This window comes from Manduca sexta, chromosome 21 (genome assembly GCF_014839805.1).
Source record: "Manduca sexta isolate Smith_Timp_Sample1 chromosome 21, JHU_Msex_v1.0, whole genome shotgun sequence".
In the NCBI taxonomy this organism is placed as follows: domain Eukaryota; kingdom Metazoa; phylum Arthropoda; class Insecta; order Lepidoptera; family Sphingidae; genus Manduca; species Manduca sexta.
The window spans coordinates 12,710,956-12,723,429 of NC_051135.1; positions in this window are offsets into that span (position 1 = coordinate 12,710,956).

Consider the following 12,474-nt stretch of genomic DNA (forward strand, 5'->3'; position numbering starts at 1 on the left):
ACCCAGAATATGTTATTAAAATATAATGGTGGTAATTTTTTTGCAGGTAATCTTATGATTCAAGGGTTCAATGCCAGTATGAAGAATATTAAAACTCAGTATTTTTATTAAATACTAGTTTTCGCTCACGGCTCCGTCCGCGTATAAAAGTTCTTCCGGAATGAAACGTCCGTTTTATATTTACCCGGAAGAAATTGCAATCTAGCAATACACTGATGAACACTGCATTTAATTTCATGCGGAAGTTTTGCGTGATGCGTGTACAAATATACACACACATAAAAATTCTAAATAGTATCGTTTTGGCTTTTGTTGCCCTAATAGAGACATTGGCCTGTTAAAACTTTATTACATGTAAAGATTATAATAATGTATATCTCTGTCACTTAATCGTTATTTTCATAATTTAAAGATAATATCAAGAGGTAGAGCCTACGACGACAATTTAGATATAGGTATATTTTATTTGGAAATGACTGCCTCGGTAGCATAATTGTAAGTGTACACGGTACAAGTACGACTACCGCGCTGAGGTCCTGGGTTCGAATCGGTCGGGCCAAAATAATAGTGACTGGGTTTTTCCATCTTAAAAATTACTCAGTTGCAGCTCGGAGTCAGGAAGTTGGCGGTGTGATACCCACGTGCCTCGGAAAGCACGTAAAGCCGTTGGTCCTGCGCTTGATCCCTCTCCGGTCATGTCGGATTGCCGTCTCACCGAACTATGAGAGTGAAGGAATAGAGAGTGCACCTGTGTATTGCGCACACACTTGTGCACTATAATATCTCCTGCGTACCTGGCTGATCTCCGTTGAGATTGGCCGCCGTGGTCGAAATTCGGTTAGAAGGGATTCATTTGGAAATTTATCGAAACGATCCGATCTCATTGGAATCGAAATTAGTTAGGTGAGGAGGATTAAGTCAAGAGTACTTTGTGTTAAATTGTTTGTGTTAGAAGGGTAAACGGTTTTATATGGCTGGCAGTCGCGAAGGGTGAAAGTTTCCAAAAGGGAAACCGACACAACATATAGGTACTAAGCATATACTAAAGTTAATTAGATTTTTCATGAATTAAGAAAGGGAAGCCTCGGTGACGTTGTACTGCGTGCACGGCAGCGCTCTGAGGTCCTGGGTTCGAATCCCGGGTCGGGCAGTGATATTTGGGTTTTTCTGCGCAATATTAGCCCGGAGTCTGGAATTTCTGGCCAATATGGCGATAGGCTCGCCCCTTATCTCATCCTGGGACGGAACACACTTGGCGAAAAGTGGGTGCCTTGGTTGCGCCTCTGTCTACCTCTGTGTCTATGGTGTGTGTGTGTGTGTAAGAAAGGGAAGCCGTCAAGTATCGGGTTATACCCTTCGCTGTTAATGGCTAGCTGTACTCCTTTTAGTGGATAATGATAGTAAATTACTATTAATATTACTGGTGGTGACCAGGAAGGCTGCGAAGTTTTCGAAACATCGGGGGAAAATTATAAAATTAAAAAACCGTGATAAAATCTGAAAATTATGTTATTCCAATGTCTAACATTCACGTAAACTTAATAAACCATTATCAACAAAATAATTTTTTTATTTGTATCCACATCCTCAATGTAAGCGATGCTCCATCACTGTAATTATGAAGTGTTCGCCTTTAATCTTCTTTCTACATTTCCAATTGTTCTCTACAATATTGGATTACTTCCTACATTTCCCGCAACAATGCATCACGCTTTTAATGTAAAATTGTTTGTCTCAAACCCATTGTGCTATATAAATAAAACAACTACATCAGTTAAAACCACATTTAGAACTACTTTTCTTGTTGGTAAGTATAATTGACGTATAATTTTGTGATTAATAATTCTGTACGATTTTCTTAAAGTTTTTGAGTTACCATAATTTGGCTAGCAAAGTGTTCGTGACATTAAAAAATATCTGAGTAATTGATATGATAGGTTTGCATACTACGTTAAAATTAAACATTTTTTTGGAATTTATCGCGGTTTTTATATAATTTTCTTCCGATGTTTCGAAGACTTTGCGGCACTCATGGTTACGGGGTGAACTACAAAGGCTGCTATTACTACTTTTATGTCTAACATTCATGTAAACATAAGAAATCATTTTCATAATACGTTCCTCTGGCTAGGAATCGAACTAAGGGAATTTCCATTCTTCAAAATGATATTTTGCCAGCTGTAGCTGTGACAGTCACCTTTTATTTGTACTGCATCTTTTATTTTACGCCAACTTAGTAGTTCTATAAGATGAATCTTCAAGAAAGGTAAAACATGACGATGGAATGATTATAATATAATTATTGTGTCTACTTGTGGGATGTACGTGTATTATCCCAGTATCAGAGATAGCGCTGGAGTTTATACAGCGCGTAGAGTATGTAACATTTTTGTTTTATTATTTTTATAGTCATGAATTACAATTTTTAAAATATCCGACCCGTGATGTGACGATCCTATCACCATATCGTGAACAATCCAGGTTCCTGGCCGATACTGAGTAAAACATAGTAATACTGCTCGACTCGGGATTCGAACCCAAAACCTCAGAGCGGTAGTTACACCGCGCGCGCAACACACCTACTTCGCCAAGCTAGAGCAGTAGAAGTACCCGGATTACCTAAAACATTTTTAGTTTCTTGCCCGTTCTTCTCTGGTGAAAACTGCTTTCCGAACTGGTGGTAGAGTTAATATTGACGGAATCTAAATAATGTATAACATTTTACAGATTCAAATAAATCATTTCATTTCATTTCATTTCATTCATTTCATTAACCTAGAAAAAACTGCATTATATTCATCAATGTTAACATCACACCTACATCACTAAGCTAAAGCAATAGAAATGCTACCTACCCAAAACATTAAACTAGAAAAAACTGCATTAAACTCGTCAATGTAAACCTGTATCAATTATCGTTATTTTCCTCACTGAAGAAAAGAAATCTGATACATTATAATTTGTTCGCAAAGCTATCCATTTGTCTATGTTATCCAAGTCCACTTACATATTTCTTGTTAAGCTTGAGAGACGTCTTGTTATCTCGGTAACTCAAGCCTAGGCTTTGCTTGGAAAACCGATTCGATAAAGATGTATTGTTTTTGATACAATAATGTGGGTACTCGTAAATTCTTATGTTGTAAACAGGACTTTTATATCTTTTAAGGTATGAAAGTCAAGGGAATTGTATTTCGCTGCGATAATTAATATCGATGGTTGAAAGACTAATTATAATATATAATAATCTAGATCACATCGCATTAGTATTAACTGTTATGGTGTAATAATATATGTATAAATAAATAAATAATTGACAGTGCGACATTTTTTCGAAAAACTGGGTTGAAAACACAGAAAAAAAGAGCTGATATTAAATATAAATGAAATAAATAAAATAAATAAATAGTGTCGCAGAAAAATTTAGCTTAAGTGACTAAGCCTTTCAATCTTCGATATGACTTTTTTCAGGCCTTAGTCTATTTGTGGGGCAAGTTTTATAGTAGGTTGAGTACAATATCAGGCCTGTATTATAATAAACACGCCCACTACGGCACGGGCCTCCTCTACTACTGAGAGGGATTAGGCCTTAGTTCACCACGCTCGTCTAGTGCGGATTGGTAGACTTCACACAACCTCAAAAATCTTATAGGGAACTTATCCTTTGCAGGTTTCCTCACGATGTTTTCCTTCACCGTTAAAGCAAGAGGTAATTTACAAAGAATACATATATAATTTTAGATAAGTCAGAGGTTAGATTTTAATTAAACCTGCCGACATTCGTCTTGGCAGTCCGTTCGACACCCATCTAGGCTATCGCCACTGCACCTTATTATTATGTAAGAAGAGTATGTACCTATAATAAAGATGTTTGTATAGACATTGGACTTAAATTGAAGAAGCGATCGCGGTTCGAGTAATTTCGGAGAATTTTCTTTCATGTGCTACTAAATATTACAAAGCTTCTTTATTTTATATCAAAGATACCTCTGGAGGTTGTATCCTGATCAAGAAGCTCGGTCTTTAAATAAAGTCATTAACTCATAAACCGATTCGATATCAACCAATATACAACTTCAGAACAGAAATCCGCGTTCACAAAGCCAATTGGGCCACAATAGTCCCACCGGGATAATGGGGAACGCCCTAAACAACGTATCCACAATACAAGCTATAAATTCATGCGCCCGTACTGTTTCTTATCGCTTTAACTTTAGGAACGATTTCGGGACGTTACCGTAGTGTGCCACAAATCGTGGGAAGGGCCGTATTAAGCGAGGAAGATGGGGGTCAATTTCATTTTTGTAAATTTTAAACAAACTTGAATGCAATAGAATAATTGAGTATTAAATTTTAGTATTAATTTTGCATTAAAATTATAATTGTATTATTAAAGCCACAGAGGTTGCAGGATGCTATTGAATATTAATCTAGTTTAAAGCCAATAGACTATATAGTGTTCAGACAAATCTAAAACTCAGATGAGACTACTATTGAAACAATTAGTGGCACAAATAGTAGGCTTACTAAACAATCTTTTATGTTACAGGAAGTGTAAAATATTTTGTTTCATTCTACTTGTTATGGAGGTCGTCAAAAAAGGGGGTCAAAGTACACTTCATAAATACCTGAATCCATTTCTTACAACATTAGACGCTGTTTTCCAACACATGCGATTTTGCGTGTGTTTCCCATAAAGGCTTTTCTGATTGCGTTATAATTTTTGATTACTCGGCGAAATTCATTTCATATTTCCCGCGTTATTTTATGAAGGCAAACACTTGGTAATTATAGGGCTCTCATTGCTTAAGGAAATATGGTTTATTAGGTTTAATTAACCTCACATGGACGTAATTAATAAGTGTTTAAAGTAACCAATATTTAGTCAATTTAGAGACAAAATATTTTTATGTCACAGAACATTAAAGTCGAGTGTCGCTGTCAAATTATCCGCTTAGTGCCATACGAAGGCAGTGTAGCGCTATTGTAAATCTGTAAGAATTGCCACAGCATAAACGACACTAAAGTAAAGGATCTAAAGACACCTTTAATTTGCCACTAAGTGCTGGATGGAGGTAGCGTAACTGCGGCGCTTGTCATGTGTGTTTTTTTGTAATTGTTTTTTTTTTTCATTTCATTTCATATCATTATCTGTTTAACGTTCTCGGTGGCGTAGTTGTATTGCGTGCGCGGTATAATAGTGCTTTGAGGTTCTAGGTTGGAGTCCCGGGTCCAGCAGTGATATAGCATATCAGTAATTGAAACTTGTTTCCGAGGTGGCGTCGGGCTACCTCCTGTCACGTCATGATACGAAACACTTATCAAATAGTTGCTGCCCTGGTTGCACCTCTACTTACTTCTACGAGGATAAAGACATGATGTGTGTGTATAATTTTTCTGTAGCAGCGTGGCTGTAGCATTTCATTCGCGCTGTGGACGCGCAGCAAATTTAAAGCAGCTTTAGGAGCATAAACAGCTTCATACGAATAACGAATTAATATGTAAAATATAATTATAATTAACACATAAAGTACATGTTATCCTTTCAAGTGGAATGTAATTTCGTTCCAAGCGATATTGAAAAAATAACCGACGTACACAAAGGAACAATTAATTATTATTTCATTCCATTTGACTTGTGACAGTGGAATTGAAAAGCAATTAATTTTCCGAGCCTGTAGTCTCTTTGAAATTCAGAGTCTGCCGATGATTGGCTTGTTTCACTTAAAGGGCATTGATGTATGAAATTTCTATTTTAGGGCTATAGTTATGATATTCGTGTTTCACTAAACTGATGTCAGTCAAGTGAGTACAAAACGGGATCAGCAAAAAGTCGTGTGGGTCCTAGTGATATTTAAACGCCAGGATATTGTTTTATGCAAAATATTAAAAAAATATAACCTTTTCCACTAACAGTGTCTAAGTTATTATACCAATTAGCAGCATTTGTACGATACTAGCGCCATCTATTTAGAAATTAATAAAAATAACATCATTTCTCATGGGAGTACATTACCCAGTAAGGTAGCCTATAACTAAATCCACCACATGATCTATCGGTGTGCCAAATTTCATCGAAATCCGTTTAGCAGTTTCTGTTTTTACCTCAAACAAACATCACAAACTATCGCATTTATAATATTAGTAAGATAAGAAATAAAAGATTGCAGGTATATTTCATTCGTAAATTAAAACACAAAATCACCACACTGTTATGTCGTTCCGATCTCGGTACGACATATCGTATCTTGTAGTTGTCGGTGAACAATCGCTCTTAAAACAATCAGTGCAATGGTACGCTATGCATTAAATATAATATTTTTAATAGTATCTATTTAACCACTACTAAGTTTCATAATTGAATATTAAAAATATTAATAATCTCAAAATCCAATAAAAATAACAAATCTTCACAAGGACAACCCAGCAAAAGCCCGGACCCCTTTCCCATTCACAATATGAGCGGTATGATTTATCAGCAAGCTGTCCTGTGACGTCATTTGTTAGGTTTTATTGATGCTCCGCCTATTCCAATGTTGACTGAGCTGCTTGACAAGATAATTGGTTTTTACATCTTTTGTTAAGATTTCCTTTGAGTTTTTTGATATATTTTAGAATACGGAAAATGGCTGTTTAAAGATTAGCAGACTTACTTAAAAAAATCGTAAAACTATGCTTAGTAAAAACACACATTTACTTCGATCAGCTGTAAGTCAAAACCCGCCATCTTGCCTCTTAATAAGGCTTAAACTAAGAACCGGTGGTGTTTTTGACAGCTATTTTAGCAATTCTTAAGCACCTCTTAACGCTAAAACAAGTCTATAAGTAGGAATATACTTGATCTAAGTATATATTAATCATGGATGCTCCTGATGACTATCATTATGGAATTCATCATTAATAAATAAATAATAATAATATCAGCCCTGTATTATATACTGTCTCACTGTTGGGCAGGTGCCTCCTTTACTACTTAGAGGGATTAGGCCTTAGTCCTCGCTGGCCTAGTGCGGATTGGTAGAGTTAACACACCCTCAATATTTTTATAGAATCCCCTTAAAGTATGCAGGTTTTCTCACGATGTTTTCCTTTACCGTTAAAGCAAGCGATAATTCATAAAGAATACTCGTATAGTTTTTAGAAAAGTCAGAGGTCTGTGCCTTTGGAATTTGAACATACCAACTAAGCTATTGCCGCTTTAATTTGATTTATCGTTATGAGAGCTAAGTGCTCGTCTAGTTAATTATTTATTTAGACTTTGATAGCTACATTGTTTTTATAAATTGCAGACTGTCTAAAACAAGACATAATTTCAGTTCTGCCATGAAATAGCTATAACCATACAAATTACTATTTATTGTACCTATAGATGCATACTGAAGATTGTGCAAATATACTTCTTATCCTACAGACTTAAGATAGTAGAATACATTATAAATGCCTCAATTTTGCTTTTAACAAGGAAACAAATAAACAAAACAAATGCTGTCGTATCTCATCGTATCGACGGAATTACCTGTCCACGGGTAATCGTATTTCTCCTAAAAAGATATAAAAGATCGCTCGCTTCCCCATCTTTTCATAAAGAATTAGCCTCGTTTATCTTCCATCGTATCTAAGTGTTGCTAGATGTTGAAATTTACCAGATTTTCTGGATCAAAAGTAAATAATACTGCAAATATGTTTTATTTATTTTAAATCGTCAATGTATTAATTAAATTTGTCGAAAGCTGCAGTAAATGTAATTATATAATCTATTGTTAATATATAGTCTCTTAATGGCAGAATATTTGTATCTTTGTTGATTGTAATAATTGCTGTAGTCGCTTTAAGATTGTCTTTGCTGGTGGGAGGATATATTACCACCACCACCGTACGCAAGGCCCGTCATTGTGGCCCACGTAAGTGCGTCGCGTTCCGGGGTCAAACTGTATATCCGGTGTATCAGGTTCCAACAGGCCGGCATAATTGTGTCGACTGCAGAGGGGTAATCATATCTCGCCAATCGACATTCTATTAAAAATTTTGCTTAATTACTATTAGCTCTTGCAACACTAGATAAAAGCAACTCTCCCTACATTGCATGACTGGCGCATACCTTCAAATTCTGCAAAATTTAGACATAGGATGTTCCCTGCGCGTGGGTTGCGAGTTAATTACAATGATTTAATTAAGGGAAGAAATGAGCGTTGGGTTTATTTAACACTGTTTTTGTTGGCAAATGAGACGTGTTTGAAGAGACGCCATTTTGGAAATTGAATTTGGGTAGAGAATCCATTGCTGAACGTAAGGAGGACAGCGTAGCTAATGAAGCCATACTATAAAGCGTTCTTTATTTTTTACTTAAGTAACTTATTATTTATTTATTTTACACTTTATATACATAAGTATAAAGTTGGACTTAATGCCGAGGGCATTCCCTACCGGTCGACTTTTGGGTGATGCAGAGGTGAAAACAATATAGGTAGGTGTAAAAAATTATAATATAATATGAAAAAAATATGTTAAAAATAAAAGTAAACTCATCTAAAACCTAGTACAAAAATTATAAGAAATCCCTATATAGATAAATTACAATGGCGAGGGTTCCATATAAGAGGATTTTTACCGGCTTCTCTTTCGTAATATAGGTAAGCAAACTATTAAAATTTTAAATAAATTATATTATATTAGCCAATAAATATTTACGATTACATTAAAGTAGAATAAAATCGAATTATAATTATTAGTATTAGTACCTACATTTCGTGTCGCCTTCCCGTTCGAAAAACCCCTTTCGCCACTGATAAGTTATATCAATTAAAACTATAAATAGGAGTAGACTATACATATAATAAAACAGGGGACCAGGTGTGTCTGTACATGGAAAAAAAAAAAATAGGGGTGACCACATAACAGTAATAAAACACAAATCAGCGATTTTAATGTAACTTTCAGACCCAATGTCTACTACCAAATTACTTCAGATCCGTCATCGTTCTGTAGCTTACCTAGGTAGTAGGATTAATTCCCCCTTTTTTTTTTAAGAAAGCCGTTGAACTTTATTTATGCCACATAGCGGTCGAATAAGTGGACATGGAAGGAGTGGGGTGAAAAGTATTAGAAGTCCAACAAACAAAAGGATATTAAGACAAAGATTTACAATGTTTTTCTCCATCAGAATTGAAACTTCGAGATTTCTTTCGGAGTTCAGGGACTTTTTCTTCCCGACACCTTTAATATGAAAGATTTATGTTCTAATATTCAAGTGTTTGTTAAAGTTGGAGAAATGCTTCGGTAAGTACAAAATAGGGTAATTTTAATCCAGTTAATACCTACTTCAGTTGTTGTAACTTATATTTAATTGTAACGGCTATTTAAATAAACCAATAAAGTTTAAAGTTTATGATTAAAAATTAGGCCTAAAATAAATAAATTTACAATGGGATGGAAGTACGTATTGCGTTTATTATGTATTTCGATACTTTTCTTTTGTATATTCTGAAGACAATAATAAAACTATTGAGGTGCTTTCTTGGTGCTTCGTGTTCTAAGATCGTAGGAGGTATTCATTGTTTAAATCAAATAACTCGCTATTGTGTAACAATTTTTTTCGGACATTACCTGCGACCCTATATTAATCTCTATGTTCTACTAGTTCGCATGAGTGCTTCCGACAAGTAAATAATGTTTACGGTTCTAACAAACATAAAACTAACCGAACCCATGCAAAATTTGGCTAATTTTAATTGAGTATTTACACTAGATATATAGCGTCATAAAGGAAAAAAAATTTGGCTTGTTTATTCCAATTTGCCGGAACAAGGCTATGCAATGATCAAATCTTTACAAATACAATTATTTGTTGTTAAAGAACGGATTAAAACCGTTCGATCTAGCAAGAGTGTTTATAAATATTTAAAACTTATATATTTCATAACTCGTATTAAAAAGTTCCTGTTAGTAACGTCAATCAAGATAATACTAAGGTTACAAGTACACACGACAATGTATTTAATTTAAAAATTGATTTCGTATATAAGTAATAAGTATAAGTATCAAGATCGTGCGTTCCAGACACGCTGTTATGACGTAATATCAAAATTTACATAAACATAATGAGTTTACAGCTACCATGATGCTTCGCGATATATTATCTGGGCTTCCGATCGGACATCAATTGTAAATACAATAAAACAAGGACCAAGATTTATTTTCTGTAATTGGATTTATTAATTTATGTTAGCCAGATATTGTTATTTTTTTGTTTTCATTTTTTATTGTATACAACTCAATAATTAACTTTCTGGAATTAACCTACATAAGGGCGCTTATTTTTTGAATATAATTTACTTTTAATTGTAAAAATATTTCATTGTACTCTGTTTCCGTTTTTATTATTATTATTTTTCATTTCATGTATGTACATTAATAGCAGAATATTTTTAGAGAGGAAGCGTATTACTATTATCGGACACGACGCCAAACACCGAGTAGAATAAGCAGAAAAACTCATTATCATTTTACCCAACTCAGATATCGAACCCGGTGAAGCCAGTGCGAGAGTGAACGCCCCCTATAAGGATAAGGGGAATAATATTACATGATGTTGTATGCAAATAGCTTTAAACGTTTCACGATATGAATATAAAAGGAGTGACCCAAATATTGATTGTATGGAAGAATTACGTCACTTGTATTACGCAGTCAGATAAGAGGTCATTCACCCCGGAAGTCGTTATAGCACTTGATCGATAATTCACTTCGCTGAACAAGTTGAAGCAAGCGGAATAATTAATGCAAATTCTTTATTCTTTTCCAATTCTTTTTTAAATTTTCTTCTATGTGCAATTATCGCTGGTATATTTTAAATGCTTGAGAATAAATTTCAAATAATGAGACGTTTTTTTTGGCCTGTTTCACAACTTCTGAGTGAATGCTGCTCGTTACATAAATTTATAAACCGACCTGAGACAAAAATTAGACGAAACTATATAAAAATAGACGAATCTAGATATTTATTTATTTATTAGCTTTTCCAGCAGACTTAAAACTACGACACAATAATTACAATAACTTAAAGCTAAATGTAAGCCCAACTTAGGAAAACTCAACATGCTCATAATTTAAACTAAAAGTGACTTAAGCGCAGCAAATTAAGCACAATATATAACGAGTACCTTCTACATTATCTGTTTAATACGATAACTGTCAATTAGAATTTAGGTGAAATTTGAAAGTTCCAAATATAAGTCAATTCGAACCAGTAGTTCCCGAGGTTAGCGCTTTCAAACAAACTCTTCAGCTTTATAATAATATAGATGCCTCGCGATAAAAACCATTCTACCTGAATTATATTTTGCAGTATGTTTATATGTATAATATTTGTTAATGTATTGTACTTATGAATCGATAAGTTGTGGGAGAATTCTTAAAGTATGATAATTGCTTCGATATCTGTCTTTAAATATGGCCTAATTAAAAGAAACAGCAAATATGTGAATGTTTTTATTTACGAGTTCAACCTAATTGCCGCTAAACCAATATTTTAATAATAATAAATTCTGTATATTTCAACCAATAAAGATACTGTTTGTACTACGTTCTTTCTTTTTCATACCACTTTATAATATACAAAATCAAACAGAATCTTTACTATCTGCAAAGTAAAGAGCCTTTAGGGAACAGTCTAGATACATCTCTAACGTGGTTGGAACAGAGGCTGCATGCAAAGGATATAGTTACATAACAGAAACGAGCGGGATGTTACATCAGCGAAGTACAGTCAGCTACAAATATCGAACAAATCAAAAGTTTTTAAAAAAACACGTAATTTGAAACAACATTTTGTTCTTATTTTAAATAAACTGTTTTTAGTTTATTAACGGGTGAATTTACAATTGTCAAACTTAACCTATTAAATAAGTAATAATCTGATGAATATAAAAGATAGAAATTGACAAAGTTATAAAGTTCAAAGTTTACAACTGTCATTTTTAATTCGTTTGCGTAGTTAATCCTGCGAATAAATCTTATCTCATGATTGAAAAATAGTCCTTAAAATAATAACTAGTAGGTACACAATAGCATCAATACACGTTATGTTTAAATGAAATACTTTTAATTTAAGAAACACAATTGGTAAGTACACAAATGTATTAAGGATTGGATTTTTTGGAATAATTTCGCTGTTTTTGTCGCTGACTGTACATCAATATCGGCTTTTCGGCACTCCAGTTTACCCTATCTACGGCTTTAAAATAGTTTCCCGCTCCGTGAAATGTGTTTTCCCGCTTTGTTTTCAATGTGGACAGTTTTTGGGAGTTGGCCTTTGTCAAGTTTATTATTTTGCAGGAATTGACAGTATATTCTGTATTTTTGTGCAGAATATGTGTGTTGTTTTGTGTTTTTAACGGATTGAACTATGTTTGAAGTGACCTATAGATATCGTTGGTTACCTCTTATAATACGTTATGTTTAAGATAATAATATAGTGTT